The sequence below is a fragment of the Camelus dromedarius genome, chromosome 7 (genome assembly GCF_036321535.1).
Source record: "Camelus dromedarius isolate mCamDro1 chromosome 7, mCamDro1.pat, whole genome shotgun sequence".
Classification (NCBI taxonomy): Eukaryota; Metazoa; Chordata; class Mammalia; order Artiodactyla; family Camelidae; genus Camelus; species Camelus dromedarius.
In genome coordinates this window covers 38,700,179-38,716,312 of record NC_087442.1, presented here as the reverse complement: position 1 = coordinate 38,716,312, position 16,134 = coordinate 38,700,179, and the positions used below count along the sequence as shown (strand labels likewise).

General features: G+C 36.5%; 1 protein-coding gene and 1 non-coding gene across 9 annotated transcripts in view; one reads left to right on the top strand and one right to left on the bottom strand.

Moving 5' to 3' along the window:
- BBS9 (Bardet-Biedl syndrome 9) overlaps nt 1-16,134 on the top strand; it is a 383,745-nt gene that overhangs the window by 270,194 nt on the left and 97,417 nt on the right. The gene's annotated exons all lie outside the window — the stretch shown is intronic.
- On the bottom strand, nt 10,063-10,170 carry LOC116154173 (U6 spliceosomal RNA). The gene has a single exon (XR_004138056.1). It is a non-coding gene; the product is annotated as a U6 spliceosomal RNA (small nuclear RNA).

Below are 16,134 nucleotides of genomic sequence, written 5' to 3'. Positions count from 1 at the left end.
GACAGAACACACATTGCACATAACATTATATCATCCTTAAGTGATAGAAATTACATTGAAAACCAGAATCAGCTGTGAATAAATAGATCTATTTCTTGTGCTGAAAGATAATAAATGATGTGAATCTTTTAATGTGTAGAAATTCTAATAGATTCTGAGTAGTCAGTATACCTAGATGCAACAGTGGTTGAAGAGAAAATGTGACAACTTCTGTAAATGGGAGGGAGGAAGCAAACCAGTTCTGAGGCTGAAATCTAAATATGTGATTACCTCACTGAGTTGTCCCAATCCCTGACTAAAGAATACATGTTCACCTTGAAAAAGATTTTGTCCGTTACTTTGCTGATGAAAGAGGGAGATGAAAAGAGGGAAGTCAAGAGAGTGGATAAAGTAAGGAAAAAAAGGACTCTTCTAGCAATAATGGGGGCAGTGTGGACATAGTAAGTCAACTCAATGCCAGATATCTTTCAGTACTTTTTGAAGACTGTTCTGATAGATCCATTTCACTATGAAGGCTGGCCCTATGAAACAGTAATAAATGCTTGAATTCTTCACTTTTGATCTAAATTCAGAAACCACTCTTTTGGAGGTTGTATTAATAACCATTTATCACAAAGGAATAGATTAACTGTGCACTGGTAAGTAGCATCAGACTGGTCATTATCCCTTCTAGTGATTCATTGGTGGAATCTGAGAGGAAATGGAGAAGTGAGGTGAATGCATTGTTTTTGAAACTGTCTTAGCACTAGTTTCTCTTCTTAGATAGGGAAGAAAAAACAATGTGAGTTACAGTTTATGGCATACAAGACAGTCTATCTTATATTGAATTCCATTTGGTACAGACCTATGGAGTGATCATTAAAGTCAGTGTGTGGAGACATCCCTGCACGTTTTTGGACAACAAGATCTTAGACTATATTTTAAAGCCTGCTTTCCAATCAACATCAATTCTATTTGTTTAAATAAGTTTGATAGGTACTGTATTACAAAGTCCTATCTCTACAGAGAGAAGGAATGTCACTACCAAATTAAATAGGAAATAATTGAGAAGCCCTTGAACAAACCAGCTGGCTGTGTTGTCTTGATTTTCTTACAATAATATCTTCTTTTTCTTAGGACTATATACTTGTGAGCATATTTAAGGAACCTTTGTTTTAATTACCATAACTAGTAGATGTCTGTGTGTTAATCCATGTATTGGATTAGTTCTGAGAGAGCCTTTGTTGAGCTTGAATGTAAGTTGAATGTAGAATGTAAGTTCCTTGAGGGTAGAGGCCACATCTTATTCATCCTTGGAACTGAGTACTTACCTAGCACAATGCTGGGGGCCATGGCAGACCCTCAAGAAATGTTCATTTCATCAACCTGAACTGTGGTTTTACTTTGCCCTTTCATAACAATATAGAATTACATGATTTTTTTCTCTCAGAATTTCACATTTATTTTAGTATAAGCTTCCTGAATTTTTGTAAACAGTGAGTACCAGCATAAATTTTCTCAGATAAGTTATTTGCTACAGCTCACTCAACTAATTGTTTCTGTAGTAGAAAATTAGAACCTAGGTTTTTTATAGTGTTTAAACCTTCTAAAAGATACTCCTTCTCTAGTGATATTCAGGCTCTCTCCCTAAACTCCTAATGTAAATTCCATTTCTTTCCCTTTGTTATTTATTTATTGCTCTCCTGTAGATCAGCTCATTTTCTGTGAAAATAGCAAGCTTTACCCTCTACAAAAGTGTATGATGCCAATGCTAAATGATGAATTCCCTCTTTTCAAAGTGGTATTGGACTTCTATCTTAGCATAACAGGCCTTGAAATATGGAAAGCCAAGGGAGGCAGAAAGTAGCAATAAGTGCATACTGACCCTGGGTTAAGATAAGATACTACCTCTGACGAATTAAACATTCTACTGTAGAAGAGAAATCACATACAGATTCACAAGGTAACACATGAATAATGCAAGAGAACCCTTGGACCAGCTGTGTTCCACTGAGGATCTGGGCAGCTAAATGGACATACAGAAGGAAACTGATGGGGAAGGATACCTGGGGTCAGGAGATGTTGAGTTTTGAGTAGATTTTTCAAAAGAGGGGATGAACAGGAGTCAGCTGAGAAATACACGGTGGTGATTCTTAGAAGAGTCTATAATGTCATCATGCCACATACTGGTATAGGTTGTCATCCTGTCCATTATTCATTAGCCATTTTTCAATGTGACATCTTCACATGTTGGAATAATATGAGATTTTTTTCACTGGTATCACTAAAAAAAGTATATTTTTCTTTAGCATCAATTTAGGTAACTTTTGGTTGTTCCAGTGGCTAATTATCTAATTATTGACTTATCCAACCATCTTGTTTCTCTTGTTTCATTCCCCTTTTACTTGATTTTTAATTAGACAGTCCTAGTGGAATGAGGGAAGAGAAATGAAGTGATGGTCTTTCATTTATTCTTATTTGCTTATACAGAAGTTGGTGGAGAAGATGTTTTAAAGGAGTTGGCCAAAATGAGATTTGGAATTGACTTTGAATTTATCAGCAGCATTTCTTTTTCAGCATAAAAGATGGCAAGTTGGCTATGTATTGAATTAAATAATTGTTCCACTATGAACTCCTGGAGGGGCAGTTGTGACTTATATCCCTTGTTACACTTCTGGTCCATAATAGGTGCTTATTAACTGCTATGGAATAACTGTTTGACTAGAGCTAGAAGGGAGCTTAAAGATGCGGAAATCAATGTCCAGGAAATTTAAGGGCATTCTCATTAGTAACAGAAGCAGGGCTGGTCCCAGGTCTCTCCTTACCTTCCGTCTATCGTGCTTTCCGCCACATCCCATTGCCAGAGGCAATGGCAGTGCTAGCTGTGTAGAGCCCATCAGCCAAGCTGGAAACTATGCCCAGGGACAGGAAATCGGAGGCAGCTAGGGTGAGAGGGATTTCTTGCCAAAATTGCAAATGTTGGTTTTCAGCAAACCAGAGCTATAGAACTGATTTAGAAAATTTCTAGTTAAAGTGGAATTTTCAAAACCAGTAGCTGCTACCACTAGGTCAGGGAAGTTGGTTTTATGGGAACCCCGGGTTCTGCACAGCTGGTAGAGCAGAGTGGTAATGGTGGTTCAGGCTGAGGATTTCCGTCAGGCTGAATTGCCTCTGACCACAAGTGCCTAAAATCATCTACTCCCAGGGTTAGTTCTCGTAGTCATTTCTTAGGACAAAAAAAATCCCACTTTTCTCTCTAAGGCTGTTTGACTCACGGAGCAACTTCTAAAGAGGCATTTATTCTTCTCATCTCTCTGTAAGGCACCGACTGAGAACTAGTGAAGTAAGCAAAAAAGGTGTCGGAGTGGTTGCTCAATGATAAATAATGACTCGTACAGAGAAATGGTATTTTTATTCCTTCAGAGGCAATAGGCATATCTAAAACACTGTGAAGATGTCCAGGTGAGCTTATTAAATTTTGAAAGAAAAGAAATAGATGAGGAGCAGATGAGAATCTTGGATGAAGGCCTAGACCTTGATCATGAAGGATTTTATTTATTTTTTGATATTTAGAGTGGATAATAGCAAAGAAAAATTTATAAAGAGGATCATTTTCCAGAAAAAAATGTAGCATTGATTTCTTATGCAATACTTGAGAAAATATCTCTCAGAGAAGATTCTGGTTCTAATTCTAGTAAATGGGCCAAATGTAATAAGTAAGCTTGAAGCTAGGTGACCTCTCAGATCTAATAAGATGAGGGCATGATGTTAAATAACATGGGGGGTTGGCTAGTATTTATGGACAGACTGTCCCTAACAGGTCTGGGATTAGTTAACTGCTTAAGAAGTTCTTTAGCAAAGAGGTACAGCAGGATACACTGACTGGCAGAGTTTATAGTTGAAGTTAAGGGCATAGTTAGTTGTGTGAGCTATTTGGGCCAAATGACTTCTTTTTGCCCTGTGGCTCCTTGGGTCCTAACATACAGTAGCATTAGCCATCTTCCTAATCACCCTTACTTTTCTCTTCTAGTGAACTTATAAACTTTATTGTTTGTGGAACTCACCACATGATAAACATTGTCAACAGTGTTGGTGATCATAAACACATAAATTGCTTTTCCACTTGGGCAGACTTGTAATGAAATGACTCATCCCAGATCTCTTCTTCATGGTGACTTGATTGGGTATCGATCTAGTTCCTAGTTCCACAGGATTTTGGCTCTATCTAACCCCAGGTTCTAGTTTGGCCATGTGGACCTGGATAGCCCTGCTGAGCTCCAGGTCTGGAATGGACCCTTCTTTGCACTTGGGAAGACTTTGTCCTTTGTGAAATTGGGGTCATTTTTGTTAGTCTTGAAAGATGACATCTTCCCCTACCAGATTTGCACTGAGAAATTAATGAAGATAAATCTCCAAGTGCAGTGACCTTTTAGGAAGAATAGTGTTTTGCAAATCAAAAGTGTTGCCTTTACACTAATGTGTTTTAACTAACTACATTCAAGTTAATTTGTGATATAAGCTTTACAGTCTTCTGTATGTAACATATAAAAATACTAGTTTTTCAAATAACAGCTTCTAAAATCTTTGTGTTTGTTTGGTAAATTAGTTTCCATAATATTTTCTCACTCATGACTTTGATTCTGACTAGAGTATCTGTTTCTCCTCTGTGTTTCCATAACACTCTGCAAACTTGTTCTGTGATTCCTTGTCTTATAATTCTCTGTGTTTATCATTTCCCCCAGCAGATGGAAAGCTACTCGAAGGTAGGGGATCACATCTTGTTTGTTTTTATGTTTCTAGAACCTAACAATGCCAGATGCATTATATATATTATGTAAATATGTACTGGGCTTACAACATATTCTGTGGAAAATGAGGCTCCTTACACTTTGAAGATTTTAAATATCCATTTGGATTTGGTGTTTCACAAATTCTAATTGATTAAAATCCAAGTTGTGGTCTCTTTAGTTGCTGTTGATTCCTTGGAGAAAATGATTGCAAGTAGAATGAGCTTGTGCTGTGTGCTGCCTGTGGTAAACCTTTGATTATATTTCTGCAAATGTGGCCTGCTACTTTAAATTGCTCTGGTTTCAATGGAAAAAGGAAATAGTTACTCTTCACTATTGCTGGGGGAAAAATTTAATTTGCTTCAAACCAGAATTACTTTAATTTAGAATTTATATAGATTATGGGTCCAAACATACATAAACTAAAATATAGACTTAAGGTAATTAAAAACTCTGGTAGTTATTTGGAATCAGCTTTTTTTCCCCTTCCTTCCTTCCTTCCCTCCTTCCTTCCTTCCTTCCTCCCCTCCTTCCTTCCTTCCTTCCTCCCTTCCTTCCTTCCTTCTTATCTAGTCTTATTACTCATGTAATACATCCTCACTGTGGAAAATTTTTAACATACAGAAATCAGGTTCTTTCCTTCTCTTACTCCCCCTATCTTTGGAGTATTGTTCTTGCTGTAGCCTGGTTTTCCTCTTGGTTGCAATATGGCTGCTGTAGTTCTGGCTATCACATCCAGACAATATAATATCCAGAAGAAAAAAGAGGACCTCACTTTCTGTCTCTCCTCCTTAGAAATAAAGTATATTTTCCCTAATGCTCTACCTTCATGTCCAGCAACACTCTTCTCCCATCCTAATTATCCTGATGATCTTATGCTTTCCTGAATAGTCTGTTCCTAGACCAGTAATTGGCAAGAATAATAAAATTACCATGACTGGCTTCAGGGGTTGGCAGACTTTTTTGTAAAGGGCTTTGCAGTTCATCTGGTCTCTGTCACAACTATTCAACTCTGCTATTGTAGTAACAATAGACAAAAAGTAAATAAATGGCTGTGTTTCAATAAAACTTAACTTACAGAAATAGGTGGCAGGCCTATGGACCATAGATGGCCAACTCCTGGAACCTTAAACCAGTGACTACAAAACACTGGCATGTATGAGAGTCAACTATGAGCTTGTTAAAGTGTGAGATCCCACAGACATAGAATACAAACTTGTGGTTGCCAAGGGGGCAGGGGGTGGGAAGAGATAGACTGGGATTTCAAAACTGTAGAATAGATAAACAAGATTACACTGTATAGCACAGGGAAATATATACAAGATCTTATGGTAGCTCACAGAGAAAAAAAATGTGACAATGAATATATGTATGTTCATGTATAACTGAAAAATTGTGCTCTACACTGGAATTTGACACAACATTGTAAAATGATTAGAAATCAATAAAAAAAGTTAAAAAAAACCCCACAATCGATTCAAAAGTAAATAAATAAAGTGTGAGATCCCACACCCAGAGTTTTGATTCAGCAGATTTGGGTTAGAGCCAGAGAATTTGCATTTCTAACAAGTTCCCAGTTGATAACTGTGTTCAAGATCAAGTTGATGCTGGTTCTAGACCAAGGTTTCTAGACACTTCTTTGTCATGTGTGTAGAAACCGTCTTGTGCAGTGTAGGACGTTTAGCAGCAGCCCTGGCCTCTACTCCCTAGATGCCAGTAGCCCTCCTACTCCTCCTCTAGTATAGTGACCAAAATGTCTGAAACACTGCCCACCGTTCCCTACAGGGCAAAATCTCTGATTCTCCCAACCCTTAGACTAAGTCTGTTCAGCTATATCCCCTGGATCTGGGACTAGGTTCATCTTTCCTTGTAACATTTTGTGGAGGAGTGTCACTATTCTGCAAGGAAAGAAAGGAGAGAAATGATTGTGTTGGATATGCAGCCAGCAGTGTCTATTGCTGATTGCATCATAGCTCCTGAGAAAAAAGACCTCACTGGTCAAAACAGTCCAGAAAATGGAACAAGAGTACCCATTTTCTAAAATTTTTCTTGAGCATAGAATCTAATTACACAATTGAAGGAACTTCACAGAAAGACTATCAATAAATACAGAGGGGTAGACAAATAATAAGTAAAACATCCCATTAAGTAAAGCCTTAGTTAAAGGTGACATCTGTATTTGGTTCTTATAGGATTTTTTTCATGCAAAGTCAGTAAAAGAGTTAATGTTATATTTATAAAATTTTGTTGGCCTTTCCAAAAGAACATTGACAGACAATAATTTTTCTATTTTATATAATTAAAGTGTGAAATATCTGTTTTTGGTGAATTTATGGGACTTTTGCTTAAGAAGTCTTTACTCTTGGATAGTATTTGGACTAGAACTTTGACTATTTATTTAGGTAACAAAGCCACGGAGGAAACCTAAGTGGTTCCTGAACCATTCCTCACCCTTTTACAGCTAGGCTCTGTGTCACAGAGGGCTGTGGGCTACATCTCTCAGGATCCTGAGAGGCACTGGTAGGAGACCTTAAGGCAGCAGAAATTTTGATGTCAGTGTTTTTCCCCTTCCTCATCTGCTTTCAGCAGCAGCTCATTAGTGGCTGCATTTCCTCCAGGGCTCCAGCTCTCTCTATAAACAAACCTGCCATTAGTGATCCTGATCCCCTGGGCTCTGATATCTCTGCTTCTTTCTATTAACCCTCCAATCTGTGAGGTATGTGGTAGTAGCTTCCTACTGCTGCTAATCTCTAGGTGACCTCACCACCCACCCCCATCTGGCTTCTGAGCTCCTCCACACCTATTAAATCCTTGAACTATGAGTACTTGAAATGGTTCCTAGTTTTCTTTAAAGTCATTTTTTGTGTGTGGGTGGGGGGAGGTAATTAGGTTTATTTATTTATGTTTAGGGGAGGTGCTGGGGATTGAACCCAGGACCTCATGCCTGCTAAGCACGCACTCTACCACTTGAACTATACCCTCCCTCTGGTTCCTAGTTTTCTTGATTAAACCTATACTGATACAAAGCCCCACCCCAATTGTCTTGTCATATAAACCTAAAAAAAATTATATCTCAGCATGAGATTTTGTACAAATAAAGTATCTATTAGAATTCAAAAATAACCTGTATGCTAATGTGTAATCTTGATAGCTGTTAGGTTCAGATTCTTATAAAAACAGAAAAGGAAATTAACAAGTTTACATGGAGACCCATTATAGCCTAGAGACAGAGAACACTAGTTCTGAAAATGAGCTCTCCAGGTTCAAGTGGACCATTCTACATCCTAGCATTGTGGCTTTAAGCAAATGATACAACTTCTTAATACCTCTGTTTTCTTGACCATGAATTGGTGATAATAATGGTACATCTTTGGTCTCAGAGGGATTGTTGAGAGGTTTAAGTGAGTAGATACACCTAAAAACTTTGAGAAGAGCTTGACATACAATGAGCAGTCAGTAAATATTAGCCGTCATCATCACTATTGTTGCTATACCCATCCTAGCCATAACTGATTGAGTCAGCCTGTCTCAATGGAGGAAAACTAGAGGCCCTTAAAATAAGTTTCTACATGCAATAAGGATAAAAATGTGTATCAAAGAGAAAAGTCCTTTTGAACTTACGCTCCCTGAAAGCATACATTCTGTAAGTCCTACTGCTTTAAAGCAGATATAATTTTAGCATACATATGCACACCATAATATCTCACAATAGAGATTATCACTTAAGAAGGCTTTTGTGAATGTCAGAACTTCAATTTTAAGAAGAATAAGAAAGATTCTCTTGATTACATGGGTTTAACAGGCCAGTGGCAGTTCTGTTATTGACACAGTGTCCTGAAGCTCTGTGCATAAGCAAGTATAGCATTAGTTGTTCACCATAGCTATGTTATTGACTATGGACATTTTAATCATGGAAAGTAAGCAGTGTGTTTCTAGGAGTGCATTAGCTAATTCATTAAAGTTTGTGTGGTGACCACAAGTTGTGCAAACACAAGAGCTAACAGGTCAGGACTGAGGAGAGAATATCAGTTGAAACTTACAGAATGCATTGTGTTATGTTTTGTTTTTGTTTATTTGTCTGGTTTTTGGAAGAAGTGAGAAGTCATCTGAGAAATGAAAAAAAAAAGGCCAGGAAATATTAATCATGGCTTGTTGATTATTAAAATTCTTGTTAAAAAAAGTTCTTCTAATTTACCAGTTTGACTTTTCTGTGGGTTGCTTTACTCTTCATTCATTCATTAGTCCTAAATTTCTTATAAGAGATCCAAAAAGTTGGAACATTCAATGTGAGATGTGAAAATTTGTTTTATTTGTCACTTATATTCTGCTAAGAACCTAAAAATAGTTGGGTTGTCTGTTAGGTTTGTCAAGTAACTTGCACCAAAGTAAAACTGAAGTGATAACAAAGAGAGAAAAGCAACATTTCCTTCCTTCATTCAAGATTGCACATATTATTTATGAATTTTAACATTGATTACTTCTGTGTAAATTTAAAGAAATCATTACTGGGATTCATTTTATAACTAAAGATCATCTCATAAAAAAATGGAGCTGGACACTGATGTGGTGTGACATAAAGGGTGGCATAAGACCCAGCCTGCCTTAAAATATCCTATTATTCTAGCTTTTATCACTAAAATTATTTTATTTCAATACTTGTGAGGAAAGTGTAACATGTTTACTTGGGAAATGTATCATAGAAAAACCCCTGTGAACACATTTGTCCACATTAGTTCAAGCAGGCTGGCCTGTTGTCCTTAACCAGTTAGTTAGCTGTGCTATCAGTCCACAGTTGAAGATTGGTTAACACTGGTACATCATGGTGAATTGGGTCGGTAAGATCCAGTGAGGAGTGGTGGAAGAGAAAATCTCAAAGAGAGCTTTGTGAGTGTTAGGGCATTTTAAGTGAAGGAAATCATATGTCTCTTGCTTCAGGGCAGTAGGTAGGTTTACTTGACTTTGCTAGAAATTCCAGATCTGTGAAATAATAATGGATGTGGATCATTAAATATGATGGAGGTGATGAAAGTAGAATATTAAAATTACTATACTTGTGAACCTTTTTTGAGGTCAGAGTCTCCAGTGGGACTTTGAAAGCTTTGGGCTCTTTCCTACAGAATAATCTATAAAAACATGCAAAATATTATTTTCAGTTTCAGAGTGTTTACCAAACCCTGAAGCCCATTCTTGGGCCCAAGTTACAAACCTCTATGCTGAATGAAAAGTTAGGGTTTTTAGGAAAATTCCAGTTTTTATAATGTTATTATTCATTTGGGAAGCAATTGGGAGTCACTATAGTTTTCTGTTGTGGAATTAGCATGGCCATGGTAATTCTTGTGATGGGACCATGCTAATCTTCTCTGTATTATTCCAATTTTAGTATATGTGCTGCTGAAGTGAACACAGTCACGGTAATTCTAACAATTCCTGTAGAATACTATAGAATTCTATTAAATAGAATATAGTAGCTGACGCAAGGTGCAACAGAGTTAGAACTATCTATTTAACTGAAAAAGAGTAAGAATTTCAAATGTTCAAGAAAGGAAACACAAAAAAGTACATTAAATGTAATTTTGTTTCAGAATAAAAAGTGTTCCTACCAGAAGCTTTGACTTAGTCAGAACAATCAGGAAGATTTGTGAGCAATTTATTTGTAATTTTTTTTTAACTTGCAAGATGATTCCAGGTTTGTTGATTGTTTTATTTTTCTTTTAACTCTACATTAATCAGAATATGGTTCATTAGAGCCACATATTTTGCTTTTATGACTGTAAACTTTCATTTAGATAATCTTGACAAGTCTGTAAAAACAGTCAAAGTAGCTTGCTCTTCCAAATAGGCAAGAGAAGCAAAGTTGATATTAGTGTTTTGGGAGCTATTTAAATATGTTCTTATTTTCTCCAAACATAATTTATTCTTGATTGATAATGTTGCTTTACTGTTCATTTACTAATAATTGACATTCCTGAAATCAATGTTACCAAGCAATCCAATCAGAGTAGGTTCAGAGTTTGGCTATACAATGTAGCAAGCAGTTATTTATTTAGTTTTTGGGAACGATTTCAGACCACTGGGTACCAGGCTTGCTGACTATTAGCCCTGCAGGGCTCAACTTAGCAGGAGGAGTCACAGCATTGTTTTTAAGTGGTAATGCTCAGTAGAGAGGAAAGTCTCAGTTGAGAGTTGCCTAAACTGTAAACTCTAGAAACAACTTAGAAATATGAAGAATAGCTGTAAATGATGAAAGTTCTTCTGAATTCTTATTAGAAGCATGCAATAACTAGTCACAGCCGAATTTTTATTTCATAGTGTTAGCAGCAGCAGTAAGAATACACTATTATTTATTTTCTGCTCTGTACTAATTTATAGGAACACAAAAGAAGGATAAAGAAAGTTATTTATTTGTAAGGAACTTGACTGTTTAAATGAAGAAGGACCTTTGTACCCCAAAGGTAAATTACAGTGTAAGAGAGCACAGACTAAGTTTCAAAATGAACAGCGTAGGTTATAAATAAGTGCCAGAGGAATTCTGATCTGGGAGGAGACATCATGAGCCAGATGTCTTCTCAAAGCCTCACAGAGGAGTTTTTTTCTGATAGGTGCCACAAAGTTTTCTGTCATGTACCTTGACCTAATGTTTATCACATTTTTGTGTTATCACTTGTTTAGTTGTCTTTCTTGGCCATTAGTGGGTAAATTGCTTAGGGGCGGGGCTGGTGTGTGCATTGTTCAATTCTGAATCTTTAGCACTGGGACATAGTAGATGCATGGTAAATTATATGTTGAATGAATGAATAGTGAATATATAAATGAAGGTGAGACTTGTGTTTAATTTTGAGGGAAGAGCACACATTTGAGAAGACATAAAAAGGACTTATAATCAGAAGGAAGAATAGAAGTTAATCTATGGTAATGGAAAATTCTTGAGGAGTCTGGGAGATGATGAATGGACCAAATTATTTGTGATGAAGAGGCTGATACAGGAGAGTAACAAAGTTGAGATTAGGTAAAGTAAACACTGTGAAGATTGGGAAGACTTTGGATATCATTATTAAATTATTCCATAGCATGGGAAAGACCTGTAACTTCAATGTATATGTCTTTCTCTATAAAATAAGGATAGGAAGATCAGTCAGGACACACAAGTACAGAAAATGACATTTTAGAGTTAAATTACATGGTATATTTATTGTATGATACCATTCACATACTCTTGTCTACATTTGTGTCTATACATATGTAGCTAGTCTTAGAAAGAATTGTATGAAAAGATGTTTTCAAACAATATTAATAATGGCTCTCTCTAGGTAGCATAATCTGAGTGAATTTCGCCCCCCTGTTTCAGTTTAGCTGAAGTCTATTTCAGTAACCTAGAAGTGATTTGAGGAGAGGTAATGATAGTTGGATTGGAGAGGAGGATAGGAATATGGGGAGATAGTCTGAAGGCAGAATTGAAAGTACTTGGGGGGTCTTAATGAAGTGGATCAGGAAAACTGAGTTAAATACGATGTTGAGGTTTTCAGCTAGTTGGCATTTTTAATAGCAAAGTTGGGAGGGATATGGACCCTGCAGATTGGGACACTTTTTATTGGAAAATTGGCTTATTAATGTCAATATCTTGAACTCTTATGTAAGTATATGAAGCAGCAGCTGGAGTAGTAGCTAATAGTGAAATAGATCAGGAAAAGCAGAGATTGGAGTAAGCAGAGGCTGATACTAAATTGTGATTTTTTTTAATCACAGAGTTCATTCTTGAAGAAACAAATATCTTTTCAATTCTCATATTTTCTTAAAGAAAATGGTCAAGTATGATTTATCTTCATTTTAGAGACTGAGAAACAAAGAGGAGGGAAATGGAGAAACTTCCATTTATGTTCTGATGCTTACTGAGTGGCAGAGGGAGGTTCTTCCTGTCAGTTGACTACTGTGTTGCTCTGGATGGGAGAAAAGTCTATCACTGATGCTCATGTATCCATTGTGATTGATCCTTTGGTTGTAACTCTTTCTTCTTTTTAAAATCTAGATAAAAAGGGCTCTATTTTCAAAAGCCATAGTGGGCTATTTTTTAAGTTTAACTAATAATATAGATGAGATGCCATGAAGGATGGCTCAAAATAGAAAATACAGTTGTATAATTGAGACAAAAAAGGATATCCTGGAAATAATATTATGTTTAGTAGTGAGTTTTAGAGCTTCTAATTATGCTGGTCTTTTCCCTCCTCTAATTACTAATTTTAGAAAATGTTTCTTTCAATTTAAGAGTTAGTCAGCCTTAAATTTGCCTGCTGAAACTATGTTAGAAACCACATTATTTCCAGTTCAGTTGAAATTACATGGTATTAAACCTGTATCTTTCCAGGTTCTATGGACTTTGGCAGAAATGTTGGGACTTAAAGCACTTGTGCTTCAGTGGCTTTCAGAGGTGAAGACCCTCTGTTGTCTGGGCCACACACACTTTATCACTTTTGTTTTTGGGCTGCTCTGCAATGGAAATGGGATTTGTTCACTTCCTTTGGATAAAAGTATGTTATTTATCCCTATTTAACGGTGGATTAGTGAACTGGATTCCAGATTGAAATCAAGAGAAGTGGCAGTTTTAATTTTACTCTCATAGTTTGAGTAAGTCATGAATTATAAATGAAGAATAAACACCTTTATTTTGTTCTGGGAAATAGCCTAAACATAGACTGAAATGTTTGATAATTGGTAGCCTGCCTTAAATAATTTGGTCCTTGACCTTGAGTAGAAAATCCTTACACTCTATAAAGAGAAGTAGTTACATTCTGTATTGACCTGGCCCATGTTGGAAAAACTGGACACCCTTCTTAGACTTTGGAGGTACCAAGCTCAGATCTTTGATTTGATTCATTATGTCCTTCCATAATAAAAATTTGCAGAACTTTCAATTTTCTAACTTTTGCTTTTTTCATACAGCTCTCATCAGTAGCCTATGAAAACATGGTATTGTTGGCCTATGAAAACATAGTCTTATCTCTATGCCTTCTCTGACATACATGCCTTACCTGGAATCAACTCTAGTCTTCTTTGACAGGACTAATTTAGGTTCTGCAACCTTTAGTGAGTCTTTACTGAGAACTCCAGCCTTCATTTATTAAGCTCATCAAGATCACTTACAGGAAACACTTTGAAGTTTACCACTGAATTCAGTACTGTGTAATATTTTCTTTGATTTAATAGATGCTAGTTTAATCTTAAACTAGTTACTGTCACCTTTAAGCTTTCAAAGACAAGAACCTTCTTTTTGAGGCAAAGTATCAGACACAAAGTAAATGATCAACATTACTGGCATTAATATTAAGGTGATATGGAGGAAAAAGTTCTGAAATGAGACTTATTTTTGGACTGACGCTTAAATATTTGCTAATGTTAATTGAGCTGAATTGATACTACTTTTATTGTGCTTAGCCTGACATAAGCCGTTTAAATTACATTCAGCAAGAAATTGTTATTAATCAGAAGAGTCATCTCAGTAGTACCTTGGAAAATCTAGACATAAGTACATTAAATCAAAGTAGATTTCTAAACAAGTCTCAAATAGTTTGGATGGAAATATATATATATAAAATATTCCTACATTGCTAGAAATGGACCACAGATTTGACTTATTTGCAACAGCACCAAGTTGGGATCACAATCATTTAAGATTCTTAATGTTTTAAAGGAACAGAGGACACGTTTTACCCTTGTTTTAGTTTTTTTTTTTAATTTGTTTGGATGTTATTTTTTGTTATTGTTTGGTTTTTCAATAGCAGATTGACTTTCCTAATACTGAGGTCTGAGAGGAATTTTTCTCTTGAGTCTTTATAAGGTGGACATGATGTGATATAGTGAATAACAACCTGACATGAGTGGGAAGGTATGGTCAAATTAGTTGAATACATTCAAATCCAAAATTAAATAGTTGATTAGGTGTGAACCTTAAGAAGACCATTGACTCGCTTTACCAAATTGTTCATTTTGCCAGTTCTTTGCTGCAGTGGAGATAGCCACTGGAAAAAAGATGAATTCACTCACTGATTGAATCCAGTGCCTAATAACTCATGAATAGTTGGGTGTAATTCTTATGACCACACAATGGTGGGTTGAAGCCTGATTTCCTAACTTGAGAAATTAATCTTTTTTATGTTTTTTGTGGAGGGGTGTGGATACGGTGGGGGAGCAACCAAAGTGGTCTCTGTCTTCTCCAAAATTTAGGGACATAATTTAACCTTGCTGTTCAAGGCTGCCAAAGTTGAGTCTGGGGCAGAGTATTATTTTCCTCTCAGTCTAAATCATCTAGGCTAAATTATTTTTTTAGCTTACAGTCAGGAGCAACCTTGGAATAAAGGTACTGTCACAGCACCTCAAATTCATAATATTCAAGTGGGCTATAAATGGTCTCCTCATGGATGTGTGTCTGGGCAGCCCCAGAGAGGGTCCCTGGGAGAGGAAGTGCTGGAGTGAGGGATTCAGCCAGCAGTCAGAGAATCTCCTATTCAGTTGCATCAGTGTGCTCCTGAGAAAAAGCTGTAAAGGAATGAAGTTTGTTTAAATCAAGTTCTATTTTTGGTGCACTTAGGAAGTTGCTGAACATAAAAGGGATTCTGTTAAGAATCATTTTTTAAAGCGAATTAACTCCAATATTGTGTCATTTCTTATTTTTACATATTCAGGGATCTTCACCTAACCTTTGACTGTGTGGATTTTAAGACATAGGTTTGTTTCAGAATTGTGAGGTTTGGGGAACAAAGAGCCTATTCTCCCTCACCCAAATTAGAAGCCAGCTCTTACTGTATTTGTTGTTGTTTAGATAGATGCTAAAAGAAATCCTGGGTTTTTTTCCCCCAGTAATTTCTCTCTGTGTAGCAAGCCAGTTGCCTGTTCAGAGGTGGCCCTGGTACCATTCAGGCAAAAATGGGAATTCTCAGGGGAAACCTTATTTTTTTTTTCTAACTCTCTCCAGCTGCTTGAGACCAGCGTTGATACTCACAGGTGCTCTCACCAACCAAGAAAACATGCTTCATTGTCTTAGCCAGTAATGACTTTTACTGAGAACAAATTGAGTGTGTGATTTGTTGGGTAGTTTCTTACCCAATGTCTTCATCATGTGAATGTCCCAAGCCAATGACTATATTTTGTTTTAGATACTGAAATTCAATACCAGTGTTACAGAAAGCAACAATTCTTTCTATAAAATTTTTTGTTATTGAAAATCCTTTGATCCTCACCTTGTGACTACTGACTATCCCCTCTACTCCTGTATAACCTGGCGAATCTTTACTCTTGAATAGCATTCTTTAAGGACAGATGTTAAGGATTAATTGTAATTCGCTGATATCCCCATTTCTTAAATGGTAGTTTGTTTCAC